Here is a 20,310-nt window from a genome sequence, read left to right on the forward strand (position 1 = left end):
GGCCACTGTAGAGTTTCCAGAACCCTGCTTCCTGTTCTTGGAGAGCTGGGGGCACAAAGGATATATTGAACTTAAGCCAACAACTCTTTTTTTCATCTGGGATCATTGTTTCTTTGACAATGCAATTCCCTTCAATCCTAAATTTCTGATCTACTACTTCTAGTCAATTCTAAGGGCCAACAATCATGCCCAGAGCTCTTTCCTTAATTGTTGAGCCACATTTATTGTTCTCCCTCTTCTTGTCTCTCTGCCTCTTCCTCCTCACTTAATCATGACAGCCTTGCGGCTATTGTAATGGAGTGGCAATGTCACATCCTTCACCTGGGCTTCACAGCAGCCTGAGGCTTTTCTCAATCTTAATCTCCTACTGTTTCAGATCCAGACGTGGTTGGCTTTTCCAACCCTGAATATAAATCTCTCTCTGTTCCTATTGTTTCTACTTCAAACCAGCTGCTACTCCCCTAAACTCATCTCTTTCCTGTGATACCTTGCAAATGCAGCCAGAAGGGGCCAAGACACACGAATCTATTACTTCTTTGAAACCACTTTCCCTAGAGCTATAGGCTCAGCCCCTGTGTGCTTTGCCTCCCAAGCTAGCCCAGCCAGTAGTCCTCCAAAGGATTTTGCCATTTTATAACATGGGCCACCAGATTTTAAAGACTCTTATTATCAGTTTCCACAGTCACTCAACAGCTAAGCCAATGTCGCATATTTAGGTTCTTATGCTAACACTGCACTTCAAATGACCAATTTCTGTATTAGTAAGGGAAGACTGGTTGCTGTAACAAATAGCCCTAAAGTCTCCATGGCTCATCACTGTAAGGTCACTCTTGCCATGGTTCAAGGGGGTTTGGCCAAGGAGCTGGGCTCCACAGTCACTTGGGGACCCAGGTTCCTTCCATCTTGTGCACCAGCATCTGTGTGGCCTCAAGGCTGCCCTGGTATCATCCAGCCAGTGAGTGGAGGCAAACCATGTAAAGGAGGAGGACAGACCTGGCATCCATCACTTCTGCCCACAGTCTGGTGGCTGACTGCAAATCAGCCTAAGAGATGTGTCTGTCAGTGTGCCCAAGAAGAATGGGAGCATGCTGGATTTCAGATTTAGAGTCACCTCCATCCACGCTCGCTCTGCCTGGATGCCTATATTCTCCTTGGAACACACGTATACATCCTCTAAGGTTCTGATCCATGCCACCTTTGTGACACTTCCCTCCCCCAGGCAGATATGGCAAGTCCCTGTGCCATGCCCACCCTGTAGCCTATATAGGCCTCTTCCTGACATTTCTCACTAAAGGTGCCCATTGTTCCCAGAATTATTTCCTAGAGCTTCCATCATCTCCATATGCCCAGCAAGGTATAGCATAGAGCCTGGCATAGGAGATGCTCTATCAAAAAAATGAATGTCAGCAGGGACTCTGGCTCCCTGAAGCGGATGGTTCCATAGGCTATCCTTGCCAGCTTAGAAGGTGTATTGAACACCCCTTATCCTCTATCTGCAGAGTCGGGCCCCAGTTGCCCACAGCAGTGAGCAATGATGCCCCCATGGCCTGGCTTTCCCCCTTTTCTGCTTCATGCACCCCAGTCTTCTATTCCTAGTCCCTGAGATTACAACCCAAAATAAATCACCAGGTCCTAAATCCTTGCCTCAGACTCTGTTTTTGGGGAGAACCCAGACTAAGAGGTCAAATGACTTTCCCTGCACTGGAAGACCCATCAGCCCCTAGAAAACTGGTCAGCACAAGGAGGACCCCATACTTGAGTCATGTGCTGCTAATGGGAGGGTCATTCCCCAGGCACCCCGAACCCAGTCCAATCCAGCTGGCACCAGCCTAGTTAGCTCCAAATGTCTTTCTCCCTAAACTAATCTCCTTGCTTTGGGGATCGAGGCATGTGTCCATCACGTGGTAGCAGACCATGTAGAGTCAGGCTTTCACCCAGCATCCCTCTTGCTTCATCATCCCCATTTCCATATGACAATCTCCACTGTTTGGGGTGAGTTGTGTTCCTCCAAATCATCATCTGTTGATGTTCATCATATGGATCATCATCCATATGTTGATGTTCTAACGCCCGGTACCCCAGAATGTGACTGTCTTTGGAGATAGTTTCGAAAGAAGTAGTGAAGTTGACATGAGGTCATACGGGCAGGTCCTAATCCAACCTGATGGTGTATTTATCAGAAGAGGAGATAGGACCTAGACACGGACAGAGAGGAGACCAGGTGAAGACACAAGGAAAAGATGATTGGCTACGTGCCAAGGAGAGAGGCCTCACGGGAAAGCAAACCTGCTGACACCTTGATCTCAGACTTCCGGCCTCCAGCCTTGTCTCCAGCATTGTCAGACAATGCTGTGGAAGTGGCCCGGCCTGGGGCACTTTGCTTGTGGCAGCCCTGGCCCCCACCTCCACAGCTTTGTCCCCATGCTGGAATGCCCTGTGCGTGCCTCCTGAGCTCCCTGGACCCTACCTTTCTCCTGGCATTCACATGCCACCACCTCCAGTTGGTCCTCTTACCTGGTGTGGAGCAAGTGACTTCCCTGCTCCGTACCTGACAGCCACATAACCACACTGGAGAACGGGAGATGCGGAGATGCGTATATAAAGCGCCTAGTGACTCGAATACAGGCAGAGTGCTGCTTTCAGAAACAAAGACTGCTTCAACGGCTCTGCTCAGAGAACTTTCTGGCTGACTCTGAACATGCCTCTTCCTTCTCTGGGCTCCCCCCACCCCGCCCACTTCAACGCAGCCCTGTGTCTGGGCCTCGCACCCACCTGCTGCCTCTGCCCTGGGAAAGCCTGACCAGGACACACACCCAGCCGGGGGCCCCGAGCCTGCCTTTCTCCAGGCTCAGATGCCACACCCTCTCCGTCAACACACAGCACAATTTTGACGCCCTTTGAATCTGTCAAGTCGGGTCCTGGAGACAACACATTCACTGTGTCAGCCCCTGTTTGGGGAGAACCCAGAAAAATGACTGAATATGCAAATGGAATGCAAATGACCTGCTTCAAAGCAGAAAGTGTTCCCTTTGGCATCCTTTCAGGGCCTGCTTTAGTGAGTTGATAAAAATGCCCGTGAGGGGCACAGTAACGGTTGGCATGGAAACAGGGCTTCTAGGGTGCTTGAGGAGCCGTCCAACCAGCCCTGGAATCAACTATGTCAAACATCCCCTCCCTGCAGTCTTGTTCACACTCGAAGTTGGCACTCCAGCTGGAGAGAGCATTATCTTGGCCACTGGAGATAAGCTTCGGATTGTGAGCTCCCAGTAGGGATTCAAGAGATTTGCCCCTGAATAGATTTCTGCTCTCCCCAAAATGAACTTTCAAGTCACACAGCCCTGGTTTGAATCTTGGCTCGCAAATGCCCACCTGTGAGACTCTGGACAGGCTGCCAGATGCCCTGGAGACTTCATTTCCTCATCTGTGAAATGGCTGCGTGCAGGGGATGCTGCCCGGAGGATTCAGAGCCGGAGGGGTATGCGCTGCCCCCCACCCCGCCACGCCCGGCACTGGACCTGGCCTGGGGGGTCAGTTCTGTGCCCCCAGAGCCAGGCCTGGCACATAGTAAATGCTCAGCAAACACTGCCCTCCTTCCTTCCTTCCTCTACCATCTGTACATCTCATGGGCTATTTTTATTCGTGTTCCGGGTGAAATAAAACAAGTTAAAGCAGAGCATGAAATTCGAGGAGGATTCCACCTTAAGGGGAAAAAAAAAAACCCACCTTTGCAATAACAAACAGTTGGAGCTGGTGCATCACTTGGGTGAAATTGTTACCCCTCAAGACAAGTCTAAACTTTTCAGCATTATGAAAACTCTGAGGATTGCTTTGCTACCGAAAATTTATGGCCCCCAAATCATTCCTAAAAGACAGCGCACATTCCCAACCGAGTGTTTCCCTCTGGTACAATAGGCTCCTCTCTCCAGGCGGCTGCAGGCAGGGCGCACGTCCTGCACTTCTGCCTGAAGTGTCTGCTCTGTGGGGCCCAGGTGAGGCCCAGCACATAGTACGCACTCAACAAACATCCTGTCTTTGCACATTTCTGCCTGGTGGCAGCGCCACAAGACTGCTCGGGAGGGTCCCCTTCTCCTGCAATCCCCCACCATCCCCCAAATAGAATCACAGTTCAAGGCACACACTCACCCAGTAGGGGTAAGGCAGGTGCCCCTACGGCCCTCCTCCACAAAACACGTTCTCCCTTGAAGATGAGAGACTAGAACAGACCTACACTGAAACAAAACTTCCAAACTTCCCTAGATGGTTCCACCGTGAGGTTTACGAATGAGGAAACCTAGGCTCTAAGAAGCATGCGGAGAATTTTGCCAGGGTCACACAGGGGTGGAGCTGAGCTCTGACTCCTGGTTACTTTGAATCACTGACACCTGGCTCTCTTCTCCCTCGCAGATCTTGGGAAGCGCTTGACATCCGGGTAGAGCAGATTGGCAGGTGGGGATTTGAGTTAAAAGGCCCGATAGTATCTTTGAGAAGAATATCATTATCAACCTCCAAAATTTGGGGCATTAGGGAAAGTGCCCACTCTTGCATCACAATTGACATCAAAGAAAGACAGGTGTCCCCTTGCTCAAGAACATCCATGGCTCCCCACTGCTGTAGTTCGGTCTGGGTGCCTCAGGCCATGTCCTTGCTCCCCCCACATCAGCCCCCCATCACAGCCAAAGGCCCTCCCTGAAGAGCTATGGTCCAGCCAGGCACCTCTGTCTCATTCACATATTTCCCTCCTCTTTCCTCTCATCTTTAGAGACTCTTGTCCAGACGGTCCTCAACTTCTTGACCTCCCAGCAGGCTCTGTTAGGGCCTGGACCTCCTTCTTTTGGGGCCCTAACTTCCCGGGGACTTGCCAAGCACCCGTGGGATGCTTCTGCACACGAATGCCTCACATCCTCACCGTCAGCCCATTTTGAGGCTTCGAGGGCCTGACCCGAGAAGTTCGGTAACTGTCCCAAGCTCACACAGCTGGAAGGTGGCAGGACAAGGGCTCAACCCTAGGTCCCTCTGGCTTCACGGCTTCAGCTCCAGCTGCTCCTAGTGGCCTGCTGCCTCCCTAACATTGCTTCCGGTGTTCCAGCTCATCGAAAGTACAAAGTGCACTTTGAGGGTGAGGCCCTGGGCTCTCCGATTGTCCCCACCAAGCTCAGAGGCACCAGCTGTGATGTCTCCTAGGCACAGATGAAATGCTGAGAAGGTCTGTGCGGGGCTTTCATAAGCTCTGAGCCTCAGAGACATTAAGCGACTTGCCCAAGGTCACACAGCAGGTTTGGAAGGCGGCAGGAATTCCAAAGCAGATCAGCTCAGGCAAGGTAAGTGTCTCAGACTCAGGTGCTTCGGGGGCCAAGCTGAGCCCAGCAACAAGGGCACAAGCAGGAAGGCAGCATGGGGGCTGGAGAACATATGTCCTCCCGGCTCAAGCTGGCGGTGGTGGTTAGCAGCTGGGGACGCTGGTACCATACAAGTTTCTGATCCTCTACGAGAAGGTGGAAATCAAGATTTTTATGGGATACATAGTTTGGAACACTGACCGACCCCTTCCCTGAATGTTTCAGGTGACTCAGGACACAACAAGGAAAAGGCCTCCCGGCTTTGCCCTGAGCGTGAAGCCACTGCCATGGGGCTTGGAATTCTTTTCACCTAAGAGTGCCAGAGCACTAGTGCACAGCCCTTTTTACAGATATGGAAACTGAGGCCCAGGACACAGGTTGCCATGGCAGAGCCTGGGCCAGCCAGTCCCTCAACAAAAGAAATGAAAAACTCAACAAATAAATGCTGTGGGACTCGAACCGCAGATGCACAAGCCCTGGGGCAGGCCTGGAGGGAGGCCGGGGCCCAGGGCCGAGGCCTCTCTGTGTGCTTAGGTGGCAGACCTAATGTCTCTGGGCCTCAGTTTATCCACCTGCAAAGTAGAGGGCTTCTCACAGGGCTGAGAAGCTGCAACAGAGCCCAGCCGGCACAGCCCTGGCCTTTAAAACAAGTGCAGGACCCCGTCTTTTGCCCTCCTGCCGGGGCCCAGGGGCCAGGCCCACATGGTACAGACCCGGAGGCCGCGGCTTGGCAAGCTCTGGTGAGTGGCTGGTGGACCCAGGACCGGGAGCCCCGGGGATAGCCCCCCCCCTCCAGCTCAACAGCAGGCTGTCACTGCCCTGCTTCACTCACTGCTCCCTTTGAAGTTCAAAGAATGGGCCTCGCCCCTTGGAAGCTGGCAGTAAATCAGGCAAGAGAAAGGAAACTGTCCACCTGAGCTGAGTTATGGTGGCCACGGCGAGACAGCCCTCACCCTCTGGGACCGGGGCCCCAGCCTTACCTGCCTTGCTGGGCCCCCTCCTGCCCCTTACCTGCCCAAGCAGCCCCTTCGTCACCCCCAAGCCCATCACCCAGCCTGGCTCCTCCATTCACGACCCCTGCCACCAGCAGTCAGAGCCTGTGAGAGAGACTGAGGTCCCTCTACACCTTCTCCATTGAGGAGTGGTTTATCCCATGCTTGCACACTTCCTGTGATGGGGAACTCACTCCAGGCCCAGCCAGCTTCGACCTAGGCAAGGCTCTCCCTCCCACAGGACTTAAGCTTGGCTTCCCGGTGGCTATCCCACCTTCACTCCTACCTTCATTCCAGGGCACAGGCCTCCTCCTCCCCAACCCCAAGATGGCCCTGCAGAGATGGGGAGGCAACACGGCCTCCTCGGTGGCTCTCATTTTCTCAGAGCTGGGTGGGGGTGGGGGTGTCACAAGGGATCTCCAGGTTTATAGGTATGAACTCAGGGACAAGGGTGCGTGAGGGTGGCTTGTACTTAGGGCTGTGGACTTGGTGGGTAGATGAGTGGGTCTGAGACCGAGGACAGTGCAGCGTGTGTGGTCCCAGGGCAGCCATTAGTACGTGAGACCATGGGCGTGGGAGAGTGCCCAGCAGTGCGTGTGCATGATGTGAACATGGGTCAGAGGGTGGGTGCGTGGGTGGGACTGGGAGTAGGTTCAGTACAGGTGTGTCAAGGGGATGAAGCCCAGCTGTGGGAGGTCGTGGGCTTCCGGGATGTGTGAGAGTGTGTCTGTGGCAGTGTGGGGTCATGAGTGTGTGTGAAAGTGTGTGTGTGTGTGTGTGTGTGTGTGTGTGCAGTGGAGAGAGGTCGGGGGCGTCTGAGGGGCTGGTGGCCTGCAGCCCCCGGGGGACAGCCCAGGCAGGGTGACATCACTGGGCAGGAATAGCGCTTGAGCTCATCTGCTGGATGTGGATCTGAGAAGGTCGCTCAGGAGAAGCCAAGTGTGGGCTGCGGGGAGGACACGGTCTCTTTAGAGCGTGCATCTGCCCACAGACCACCAGGGCCTGCGGGGAGGGGAGGGGAGGGGCCTGACTCCTGACACCCCAGGGGTGCTGGGCTCTTGGGTCAGGGAGCAGCACAGAGGGTGGTGGTCACGGCCCAGACTGAGGGCAGCGGCGTGATCTGGAGCAGGCCACGGCACCTGTGGCCACCTCGGAAGTGGGGGACTCACACCTCCTCCCGGGCTGCCATGAGGGCTGGCACTTTGCAGCTGCTGTGTGGCTCTGCGGGCACTCTGTCCCCGCAGGCCTGAACAGAGCCAGCCAGTGCAGGGCACAGTGGGTGTGAGGCCTTCTCTCTCTCTCTGGGACCCTCGCTGGCGCAGCAGCGGGTCAGTCAGGGGCCTGGCTGACACCTGGAAGCCACACTGACCTGCCCGCTTTCTCTGGCCCCAAACACAGCCACCAGCAATCCCCTTGGTTCTTTCTCTCCTCCACTTCTCAGTATCCATCCCTGACTCTCAGTCACCATGGCAACCCCTTGGGTTCAAGCCACCATTATCTCCTGACTGGACCAGCACAGTAGCCTCCTTCCTGGCCTCCTGCCCTGGTCTACCTCCCTGACACACTCCAATAAGCACCTGTGTGTGCCTGTGCCCTCCGGGCCTTCTACAAGTCACACTCATCCCTTCCCAAGCCAGATCCCCTATGGCCTTCTAGTCCACCCCCAGCCAGCCCCAAGCCAGGGTGCAGAGTAGAAGACTATGCTATTTGGCCCCAGGCTGCATGGGCCCAGCCCCTGGACTCAGGGAGGAGTCAGCATCCCAGAAGCACAGAGCCAACAGAAGGGACAGTGCTTGCTGAAGGCCCAGCCAACCCCCATCCTCCCTCCCTGCCATGTGGGTTCAAGGTGGATGTGCTGGGTCTGGGGCTCTGACCACCCGTCCCAGCGAGAGTGAGAGAGTGCCCAAGGACAGGGGTGTTGGAGTTCGGGAGAGAGGCTGGGTGGCAGGTGGAGCCAAGGGTCTCCAGGGTATGGGGTATCCTAGAAATAGCTCCTTGATGTGGCTACACAAATTGGTGAGTCCCTCTCACTATATGGCTCTGGAGAGAGTGAAAACTGTGTGTGTGTGTGTGTGTGTGTGTGTGTGTGTTTGTAAGAGGCTGAGAGTTACTGTTATGTGTGGATATAAAGTAACTGGCTGCAGTCGTGCACACAGTAGGTATTCAGTAAGGAGAACGTCACTCAAAACAAGAGGCACACAGTGTCTGAGCTCAAAGGCCAGCGGGGGTCCCTTAGGCCAGGAGTGCAGAACTTAGATGCCCACAGGGGCCCAGGAGCCACCATAAATGAGGGGACTAGGCCCAGAGGTGGCAGGGGGGTAGGGGGACTATGGAGAGCTGGAGAACCCAAGCCCCAGATGCAGGGGCCTGCCTGCCCAGTGCCAGAGACCTATGACCCTGTAGGAGTATGGGCCCAAGGTGTCAGATCTTTCCATTGTCAAGAGAGGCCAGAAAAGAAGTCCAGAGCAGTATTTGACATGTCCCAGTTTTTCAAATGTGGTCAATGGGCTCACATCCCTAGCCTCCCATTTAGTGCAAGGCACTCTTTCTACTGAAAACAATTAGAGACTCCAGAAAACACAGTGGCCCAGCTGTACACAGCACTAGGGCAGAAATCCAGGGAGCTCTTCAACTGCCCGCATAGCCCAGGCCCCAGGGAGCACAGGTGTGGCCTGGTTGGTGAGGGTGGTGATACTGTTGGCACCAAGCTCAATGCCCTCCCCCCTGCCCTAACGGGTGGGGCACCCATCCCCACAGCTGCTGTGAGGGCACCTGCTAATAGCTCACAGCCATGCCTTTACTGGAGAAGTGTCCTCAGCATCTGGAAATAAATGCCAGGAAGGTTTATGCTCCATCCCAATTACACCCCCCAGGGGTAGTCATTGACCAATGATTGACCATTACAAGGTCCAGTCCCCTTATTTCAAGGAGGGCCGCTCTGTAATGCCCTTTACTCTCCAGTGAGCCCCGTGGGATTCAAGCTGAGACCAGATTTCTCTTAAAACCAGACACCTTTGCTTGGTTTCTTCCCCTGTTTGATCCTGCTTCCTTCCCTCCCTTCCAGATTTCCCCTGGAAGTTCCCTCTGTAAATCACAGGCACTGAATCCCTGCCCCAGGCTCTGGGTCCTTCCACTAGGAAGCAGCCTAAGCAGTGAGGGTAGGAGCAGGAAGGCTAGGTGGAGACAAGGCAAAAGGACTCAAAGGATAACAGGGGTCTGAGCACATCTGAAGGCAAGAGGAGGGAGACCGGGGTGTGCAGAGAAGGGAGCTTATGGGAAGAGGGCTCCCCAATGGAGTTATACCCTTCCCTCCCCATGGTAAATGTCAGAAGGCATCAAATGACATTCAGTGTCAACCTGGAGAAAAATCGGGGAGCAGTCATCATCACCATCTCTCCCGAAGAAAGTGCAGAGCCAGCCAGTCAACAAAACTAATCATATGCCCACTGTATGCCAGGCCCTCCTCCTGGTGTGGGGCGCTTGAAGGAACACACATGGACTGGAGAAGGCCCAGCTCCTTCAGCACCACCTGCCTGCCTTGTTTCCCTTCCTTCTCTCCTTCCTTCTGTCTGTCCATTCTTTCCAGATCACTCTCAGCCTCCATATCCTTCCAGATCCTGTGTACAGTAGATTTAACAGAACTACTAGACGTTCTTGGGCCTCTAAGAGGGGAATAGAAGGCAAAGAGCTCTGGAGGAGCCCGGAGAGGGAGGTACTGAATCAGACTGCAAGTCTGAGAAGGCTTTGGGGACAGGACCTCAGAGCTGTGTCCTGAGGGAGGAGGGTCCCCGGAGGAGGGAGATCTGTGGGTGAGGGGAAGGCTGTCATTCTTGGCTGGCAGCATCCAGGCTCTCTCCTAATGTCCCCACATGTCTTTTAGAACCTCTTCTTTCCCACTCCTGGGGCCCTCTCGGCAGAAAGGGGTGTCCATCTCCAACCACGGGAGTCTAAGGCACCGGCTCCCCTTTTTTCTGCTCTAACCCCAGATGGGGCACAGATCTGAGCTGGGCTAATCAGATGCTCCAGCCCAGGATTCAAGGTCTTGAGAGGCATCCACGGGCTGAGGAAGGGTACAGGAAGGAGTAGCTGGGAGGCAAGTGACCAGGCAGGTGAGAACATGGTCTCTCATGAGTCTCCAGAGAACCCTCCAGATTGCCCCTCCTTCTTTTTAACAAACATAATGCAAGATTTGGTGCTTGTCAAGCCCACTCATTTTTTTGTCCTTTACTCTGTAGACATATATCTGTGGACTGTTAAGAGTATAGTCTTGACCATTTTTGCATTTTATACATGTGTATCTACTGTAAGTATCTTTTTTGTACCTTGTCTCTCTGGCTCAACATTGTTTTTTGAGACTTGTCCAAGTTAACATTTGTAGTTCAAGTTCATCCATTTCCACAGCTGTATGATCATTCCAAAATGTGAAGACCTCACAACTGCCCAGTTGAGCCACAGACTTGAGAGCAATAGCACAAGCACATGCTTTAAGTGACTGAGTTTTGGGTGGTTTTGTTATGCAGCAATAGCTAGCTGACACAGGTGTAGGTGTCTTCAGGATTTCACTAGTACAGATGGCACACCAGAAACTCATCTTGTGTGTCTCTTGGTGCCATGACTATAAGCAATTATGAGAACTTCCCTCAGAGGCGGCATGACTGTGGAATACAATTTACGCGTCACCAGCTTGCCTGGATGTCCTGGCTCACCTTCCAGACTAAGTCTTCCTGACTCCAATGGCTCTATGAATTCCCACGGTCTCTTCAGTAAATTCCCTTTTACTCAAGTCACACAGAGTTGAGCCTGGCATACATGAGAACCATCCCACTGACCATAGACTTGTAAGCAGTAATAAATGGGTGTGGTTTTGAGTCACTCTGGGGCTGGTTTGTTACATGGCAACCACTGACACAGACAGCAGTCTCAATGTAGCCACCAGCTAAAAGCATCCATCTAGCTCTTTAGATACTAGTCCTTAAAGATGACAGAGGGAACATGGAATAACAAAAGAACGGCACCTGGGCAGGTTAGTTAGATCATTCTCATGCAAAAAAAGTGGCTGTCAGAGCCCTGCAAAATAACATCACTAAATGGGGGCTCAGGATAACTGGCATGTGGTCCCAGCCCCCTCTACTGGGTTATCATGAGACGTAGGGCAGGTCCCTTTCCATTTCTGAGTCTCACTATTCCTGTCCATAAAATAGGGTACCAACCCCTAATTCACAGGCATGCTGTGAACAGTAAGTGAAATAATGCGATCCGGCAACAGTTGGATTTCAGCAACCCTGTCCCTGGGATTGAGGGACAGATATCTTTTCATCTGTGGTTTGTGAGTAATGACTACTCCAGATCTGTAGAGTAAATGACAGAATGGGCTTCAGACCTGCATCAGGAAGGATGCTTTTGGTGGCAAGTGACAGAAAACTGAATTTTAACTAGTCTAAACTAAAAGGGTGATTTATTAGAATTACTAACTCATATAACAGAGAATCCCAAGGGTAGATGACTTGAGGCATGTTTGATCAAGGCTCCAGCTTTGTTTCTCTGTGATTCTTCTTCTCTACAGTCCTTTGGATATCGGTTTTGCCCTCAGGGTGATCTGTCCCCATGCCCTGGTTGGTTAGGCACTCATGGACCCGTCACTATGATAAAAGGGTTGGGATTGTGCCAACTGGCTGGACCAATCTGTGTCCATGCGAGAGCTAAAGTGGAGACAGTCACCTCCAAAATCTCATGACCACTGCTTAGTGAAGAAGAGGGAAGAATGAATGTCAGGGTTGCTATAACAAGGACCCTGGCAAGTGCCAAGTCCTATGACAGACACATTGCATAAGAGATGCTACCTCAATGGTCACTAGCATGTCCCTGTCTGAGCCTTAGTTTCCCTCGTAGTAATGTAAGGGACTATCTGGATGGTGTCTATAATCCTCCACTGCCCCCCACCAACTCACAGAGCCCAGGCTTTGATGGACTAGTCTGAGTCTCAGGCAGGAGGCTAGAGCCCACCACCTGCCATTCATGGGGTGGAGTGGACTCCACAGGCAAATGCTTCTGAGCAGAACAAATTGCTAGAGCATTGTTTCTCTGTCACCAGGTGAATGATTTCCAGGAGCTTATTGGGGCGGGTGAATGATTTCCTTGGCCTGCCAAGCCCTCTCCAAGACTGTAATTGGGTTTCTAGTGGCAAATTCTTGACTGGAGCCCCCCAGCAAGGGCCAGGTTGTAGCAAACTCCAGTTCACACATTTTTGAGGTCGTCTATCTGCTGCTCCACCACCTGCTGTCTGCAGCAGAAGAGCCGGAAGTGCCAAACCTGCATTTAGCACTCCATCCCCTCCTATCACACAGTTGCTAGCCCCATGTAGCCGTTTAAATTAAAATCAGTCCTCAGTCACACTAGCCACACTTCCAGCACTCAGTGGCCGTATGGCTAGTAGGTGCCGTTGGACAGTGCCAACATAGAAGCTTTCCATCACTGTAGAAAGTTCTATTGGCCAGCCCACCTCCAGTAGAAATTCAGGGGCGGACCTCAGGCCAGTTCCTTCTCCCCTCTGACTCTCAGTGTCTACATGTTCTTTCCAGCACTGAGCCTCAGCTTCCTCCTCCGTCAAATAAGGGTGATAAGGCTAGACTTAGAGGGATAAGAGCTGGGGAATGCTGAGCCGAGGACCAGTAGTTACTGGAATGTAGTCTGGAGCTCAAGCTCTTGCTGCTCCAGGTGCATGATGAAGTAAATGTGACAGGGGAGGGGTCATTTGAGCAGACATCGCCCAGTAGATTTGGTAGGCTGTTCACACAGTAATCATCCATTCTTTCTGCTTATTTATGGGACCCTCATCTTTCACTAGGGCTAAAATGCATAGTGTGGGAGAATGAAGGATGATTGGTCCAGCTCATCTTGCCACCCTCATGATCATTTGCCTGTGAATGGTCAAGGGATGACCATGTGATGTCAGGGGAAGTCTGCTGGAGGCTTCTGGGAAAATGTCTCCTGTCTGATAATAGACATGCCCATGAGAAGAAAGTCCCTTTGTGCCTGGCTCTCACTTTTGGGTGTGACTCCATGGTACCCGGTGCTTTGGCAGCCACTCTGGAACCATGAAACACAATACTATAGAAAAGTGGCCATGCTAAGGGGGTCACATGGGAGGGCTGGGTCCCCAATGTGTTTGTTGAGCCCCTGGACCCACACTACCCCCTCTCACCTCCAGACTTCAAGTAAGGCAAAAATGAATGTCCTCGATGGATGGACTTCTTGCAGCCAAAGGCATCCTGCACAATTCTCGTGCAGGGGTGAGTGAGCTTGGCAAGACATACAGGTCCATTCCCAGCAGAGAGAACAGTATGTGCGAGGGTGCAGAGGTGTGACAGGGGTGCCCCATCATCCAGAGTGGGAGAACTGGCTGTGGGCGAGGGCTATAGCTGCCTCTGGAGCTGGGCAAGTCCACGTGGTTGCAGGTCGGTGGGGCAAGGGGACAGTGGAGACTTTTAAGGACCAGCTCCTGAGTTACAGGGTGAGCTCTCGGAGGGGATAAAGGGAGCCTTGGGGAGGAGGCCAGGCAGGCGGTAGGGGGGGATAATGGAGGGGAGGTGAGAGGCTTGGGGTAGGGCAGTGAGCAGGTGTTAGTGGCTGAAGGACTGAAGTGAGGTGCAGGGGAGGAGCTGAGAATGTCTCAGGGGGGAGAGAACTGAGGACAGGGCCCTGGAGACAAGGACACCTGAGAGAGGGAGGAAGCTGACAGAGAGGTCTGAGAAAAGACCAGAGAGAAATGCAGAAAGGGTTTCCAGCAGGAGGGGTAGGCACAGGCAGGCTCCCTCGTGCCACAGCAGGAGGGAGCCTGACAACTCTGAGCTGGGCCTTACTCCTCCTCTGCTCCACACCCTCCCATGGCTCCCATCTCCCCAAGGTAAGAAAGAGCCGACATCGTCACAGCCACCTTGGATGCCCTAAGACCACTCCCCACCCCACCTCCCCAAACTCATTCTCCACCACTCTCTCCTTACTGTTTCAGCCACACTGGCCTCCTTGCTGTTCAGGGAACAAGCCAAGCATGTTTCCATCTCCGGGACTCGGCGCTTGCTGAGAACCCACTTCCTCTGGATCTTTGCAAGGCTCATCCCGTCACCTCCTTTGGGAAGTCCTCCCTGGCTACCTTATCTAATACAGCCTCCTCCCACAGTGCTCTCCCCACCCCCTTACCCCGAGGCATCCTTCTCCAGGGCCCATAAGTGTGGTACTTGGTGTACAGACATAGTTGACCCTTGACTGACACGATTATGGGCGCCGACCCCCCATGCAGTCAAAAATCCGTGTGTAACTTCTGACTGCCCCAGAAACTTAACTACTAAGAGGCAGCTGTTGGCCAGAAGCCTTATTGATGACATAAACAACACATTTTCTGTATGTTGTGTGTATCATATGCTGTATCCTCACAATAAAGTCAGCTAGAGAAAATAGAAGAAAATGGTACTAAAAAAATCATAGAGAAGAGAAAAGACATTTATAGAACTGTCCTGTATTTATCGAAAAGAATCTATATAGGGGCACATGGGTGGCTCAGTGGTTGAGCCACCTGCCTGCCTTTGGCCCAGGGTGTGATGCCCCCCTGGGTCCCTGGATCGAGTCCCACGTCGGGCTCCCTGCAGGGAGCCTGCTTCTCCCTCTGCCTGTGTCTCTGCCTCTCTGTCTCTCTGTGTCTCTCATGAATAAATAAATAAAATCTTAAAAAAAAAATAAAAGAAAGAAAGAAAACAATCCATGTAGAAGTGGATTCTCCCAGTAGGGAGGTGGAAAGGGAGCAGGTGTGCTGGTCCAAGTGTTGCCGCCGCGGTGCAGTCGCGGGTGAGAATCCAGAGGAGGAAGAGGAGGAGACTGCAAGGATAGGCCCAGGAGCAATGGCGTCCAAAGAGAAACAAGTGGTGAAAAATGTCAACATGGAAAATGCCCAGCAGGAAAACGAAGAACAGGGTCCTGTGCAGAATGAAGAGGAATCACGCAATTCAAGAGGGAGTGAAGGCCAGAAGAATGGAAGAAATGTTAAGCTGGGGCGAATGAGAGGACTTGTCCCTAATTTTTGATGGGCCACACCTAACAAGCATATTGATCACAATGAAATGGGAGATGATGTGGAAAAGTTCATAGGGCAAATGATGGAGATCCGGAGAAAGACTAAGGAGCAGCAAATGAGGCATCATAAGCGCTTTCAAACTCCTGAACCTGATAATCATTATGACTTTTGCCTTATACCTTGAATCTTAAGGTTTTCCTTGAGGTTAATAATGTGGCCTCTGCTCCACAAACTTGTAGTTTTGTGATTTACTTTTTCTGTAAACTTTTTGGTGTTTCCACTTACCAGTTTGTAATTAAATATTGTTTTGTCTCTGTAAAACTTTCTGTCCAGCAGGGAAATTTCACCCCTTCTTAGGAAAAACTATTCTTTTCATAATGTGAAATTAATAAAGCAGTTTAAAAAGCAAAAAACAAAACAAAAACAAAAACAAAAACCATGGTGTTGTTCAGGGCTTGACTGTACTATCAACGCTTTCATATTTATCAGCTCGAATCTGTATCTGTTCTGTTCGCAGCCATATATATCCTCAGTGCTCAGAAGAAGGCCTGGCCTGTAGGAACAGTGGAGGAAAATTTGTAGAGCCAATGAATGCATGAGGATTCAGCGCAATAAAGACTCCAAATAGTCCTGAGTTTGACACTGAATCCAGAAAATGGAAGGTGAGGAAGTGGAGGCAGCCGGTAGAGACAAATCGTTTAGGAAGTTTGGCTGTGAAGGAAGAAAAGAAACAGGACTGGTGGAGTGTAAAGAAGGAAGTGCGGAGGCCTTTCTTTTCCAGATAAAGGTAGGTGACGCAGGATTAAATGAGATGGAAGGAGCCAGTAGAGTTCAAGATATAGATGAGGAGAGAACACTGGTAGAGCCTGGCCAGAGGATGTGGGAAGGAGGGGGCCCCAGAGCCTCGGAGGGCTGTGCCAGCAGGAGGGGGAACTGGGATGGGTGCAGGAGGTCTGTTTTGTTACCGTCCCTCTGACAGTGGTCCCTGTAACGGGGAGTAAGCAGGAGAGTTCATAATAACACATGGCATTTATTTGGCGCCTACTGGTGCCCAGGCCCTGAGGAAGCTCTGCCATGGGGCTACAACTAAATACCAGGAGAAACTGAGTCTCTCTTTGCAACAATCATGCTTTAGGGATAATGAGAATCTTGTCAATGTTGGTATTTCCTCCTCTACTTGGCTACTAGGAAGCTCAAAGCCAGACTTGAAGGGCAGTTCTTAAAACTGGGTAGAGAATTCTGTGGCCTGTCTAGCTGCCTCCTTACTTCCTTCCCTGGCTTGCTCACTAGTTCAATTTTTACCTCGTCTTGCCTGGAAGTTTTCACTCGTCACATGTGTCTGTGGGGCTGCAGTTCATAGAAAATCTAACTAATGGTGGATTAAAAACATGACAGTGGTTTGTTTTCCTCTCTCATAACTAGAAGCCAGGAAGTCTATGGCTCAGGTTTAGGCCCACACTCCACTCTATCCTCAGGACCTGGACTCCATCTCACTCTACTCCACAGTGGAGTAGTGTGCTCCTTGTCCTCATGCTTACAAAGTGGCTGCAGAGTTCCAGCACCAAATCCAAATCCCGGGCAGAAAAGAAAAGAACTGCCAGAGGATAAACAGTAAAATACGTTTCCTAAAAACCCCTCCTGGCAAGTTCTGCTTAGGACTCATGGGCTAGGACCATTTCCCATGCCCTTCGTACCTCAAGGGAAGCTAGGAAATGTAGCTCTTTTCCCCAGGCAATGTGCAGCTCTGAACAAAACCGGAGTTCTATTACTGAGAAAAAGGGGAGATGGATATTGGTTAGGTAGACGGCAGTATCTGCCATGGTTAGCATATATTTTTCTCTTTCATTCTTTATAGAATAAAGAAACATATGAATGTTGCAGTGGAGCATAAAAGCCCTACTGTTTCTCCAGGGAGCCACAAATGCTGTGTCTATCTCATCTGTGGTTTTGTCTTCAGTTCCTTGAAAAAGAACCAGGTGACCAAGACATCTCTCGCATGGTGGTATCATCATTCCCATTTTGTAGGAGAGGAAACAGCGTTTCTTCAGACCTCAACAAACATCAAACCATACAGTCATCGGGCTTATTACTCTGCAGAGGAGGAGATGCGGTCCAGAGATGTTAAGCGACTTGCCCAAGATCCTACAGCAACGTCACGGCAAAGCCTACAGGCTGGGTCTTTGGAGATACGGTTCAGCTTGAACCCGGTCTGGACAGAGCTCAGCCCTGAAGGTTGTCGAAGGTAATGTCGCTGCATTCCCCAGAGATACTGAAGTTCCATTAGGTACAGTTGGGTTAGACGTGGGTCCCGGCAAACTGGGACCCTGTGAGTCATGGAGCTGCTGGAGCACCAGGGGCATGAAGAACATAATTAATAACTTTCAACCAAATTCAGGGTGAAACTGGTAAACAATGAATTTGAGTGGTGGGAAAAAAATTGTTTTCAGCTAAAAGTCCATTTCCTTGGGTCAAAAGCATTTTCGGCAGGCTGGTTTTCCAGTAGACCATGAAGACCTGAACATGCCCAAAATATGTAATCCCTTAATAAGTGCCGGAGAAACCCTATGTTGGCGCCCTGACAAGCTGCCACCCGAATCACAATACGGTTTCAGCCCCCAGAGAGGAATCAAAGTCCCCATTATTAAAATGCGTTATTTATGGCTTACAGAAAGCCTTCCAGACCCCTGACAGCTCAGGAATGAGCTCAGAAATTAACTCTTTGATATTATCAGGGTCAATCCATCTCTCTGGATTCTTTACCTATGTTCTTCTTCTTCTTCTCCCCCCCTCCTTTCTTTTTCCTGAAAGGCACGTACTGAAGAGGAATTTCATTCAAGGCACAAAGGAATGACGAAGCTGGTTGGGGAACTGCCTGAGCCCCTTCGCTGATCAAACCTCTGATTCATCTGTCCTTTCTGTAAAGACAGAAATGACTTCTTTTTTTTTTTTTTTTTTTTCAGAAATGACTTCTAACTTAACTGAAGGTGGCTGTGAGGATGGGAGAACACAGTGGGTGGCCTGGGATGCAGAGTATGTAGCTGGAGAGCTCCCAGCCACCCCCTTGTCCCACGGAGGCTCGGACAGGGCACCAGGCCTGGCTGCTGTCACCCAGCAAGATCGCCCTCCGGCAGGTCCTTGGCAAACTCCTGACTCTGCTTGGGGCCTCAGTTTCCCTCTCTGTAAAATGGCTGTGGATGTGAGCCCAGTGTATTTCAAACTTTTTTTTTTTTTTTAGTGGTTGAATCTGTATTTATTTTTCAAGCTAAACCGTTCAACGAATCCCCAAAACATATTTTAAAAATGAAAAATGCAGTTGTTTTCCTCCTGGAAAACATAGATACCAAAGGACCCCAGGAAGTCTGTGGTTCCACGAGTTTGAAATTCAGGCATGAGCTGAGCATTGAGACATTTCTAATGTGGAATCCTGGGCTCTACAAATGAGAGAAGCTATCCTTTCCAAATGGAATTCTGACTGTGTTGGCCCCCTCCCCTCACTCCGGCTCCATCCACTGCACACAGGGCTCCCCAGTACAGAGATGGGCTCTTGCTGGCTGAAGGGACCCCATTGGCAGGAGAAAGAACTGACCCTGCCTTGCCTGATGCTGAGGGCTCTGAGCCCCCTGCCAGCTCTCCCCAGGGGCCATTCTAACCAGGGTATAGCATGGGAAGCTATGAGAAGCAGAATGCTGGCTGGTGGCCAGAGGGCCTTAAGCTAGATCCTATGTCTGTTACAAGCTTGCTAGGTGACTATGGGTAAATCATTTCCCTCTCTAAGGTCTCAGTTTTCCCTACAGGTGCAATGCCAGAGAATATATTGGTCAGGATTATTTTAGTCATAAAGGACACCCAACTCAAACTGGCTTCCAAAACTGGAAGAATGGGAACGCATGTGCACTGTTGGTGGGAGTATAAATTGGTGCAGTCCCTATGGAAAACAGTTTGGAGATTACTGAAAAAATTAAAACTACAACTAGCATAGGATCCATCCAACCCACTTCTGGGGACGTATTCAAAGGAAATGAAGACAAGATATTGAGGAGATACCTGCACTCCCATGTTCACAGCAGCATTATTCACAGTAGCCAAGATAAGGAAACAATCTAAGTGTCCATCAGCGGATGACTGGATAAAGATGTGGTGCCTATACACAATGGAATACTACTCAGCCATAAAAATGAAGGAAAACCAAAAAAAAAAAAAAAAAATGAAGGAAAACCTGCCATTTGCAACAACATGGTTGGATCATGAGGGCATGATGCTAAGTGAGATAAGCCAGACAGAGAAGGACAAATACTTCATGGTATTGCTTGTACGTAGAATCTTAAAAAAAAAAAAAAAAAAGTCTAACTCCTAGAAACAGAGAGTTGAAAAGTGGTTGCCAGGGATTAGGAGTGTGGGAAATAGGGAGAGGTTGGTAAGAGCATACAAGGTGAATAAGATCTGAGGAGCTAATGTACAACATGTTGATATCGGTGATAACACCGTATCCTATGAGCGAAATTCGCTAAGAGCATAGAATTTATATGTTCTTACTACTCACAGCAAAGAAATATGTGGGGTGTGAATACGTTAATTAGCTAGATGGGAGGAACCCTTTCACAATGCCTAGACATATCCAATCAGCACATCACACACATTGCAAATGTGTCAATTATACCTCAATAATGCTGGAAAGAATAAATAATTAAAAGTGCTTAAAAATTAAATTAAAAATGCCTGGAGCTCCCGGATCACAGCCATATGGCTCCAAGCTTCTGGAAGGCAAGAAGGCATCCCCCCGGATGGCACCAAGAAGAATCTCAAGACTCAGGCTAGTTGGCCTGTCTTAGGTCATGTGACCCCCTGACACATACACACACCCTCGCCCTGTCACTGTGATGGGAGCATACTCTCATCTGATTGGCCATACCTGGCACAT

The 20,310-nt window shown here is 50.8% G+C and overlaps 1 long non-coding RNA gene and 1 pseudogene across 3 annotated transcripts; both read left to right on the forward strand.

Moving 5' to 3' along the window:
• Nucleotides 1–5,141: 5,141 nt before the first annotated feature.
• Nucleotides 5,142–19,515, forward strand: LOC121495715. 3 transcript variants are annotated; one of them, XR_005989038.1, is made up of 4 exons: nt 5,142–5,318; nt 15,910–16,179; nt 17,248–17,634; nt 18,353–19,515. It is a non-coding gene; the product is annotated as an uncharacterized LOC121495715 (long non-coding RNA). The 3 variants fall into 3 exon arrangements; XR_005989039.1 differs by having other exon boundaries at nt 17,350–17,634; XR_005989037.1 differs by having other exon boundaries at nt 17,418–17,634.
• Nucleotides 15,220–15,576, forward strand: LOC121495714 (annotated as a pseudogene).
• Nucleotides 19,516–20,310: the final 795 nt, after the last annotated feature.

This window comes from Vulpes lagopus, chromosome 7, assembly GCF_018345385.1.
Source record: "Vulpes lagopus strain Blue_001 chromosome 7, ASM1834538v1, whole genome shotgun sequence".
Lineage (NCBI taxonomy): Eukaryota > Metazoa > Chordata > Mammalia > Carnivora > Canidae > Vulpes > Vulpes lagopus.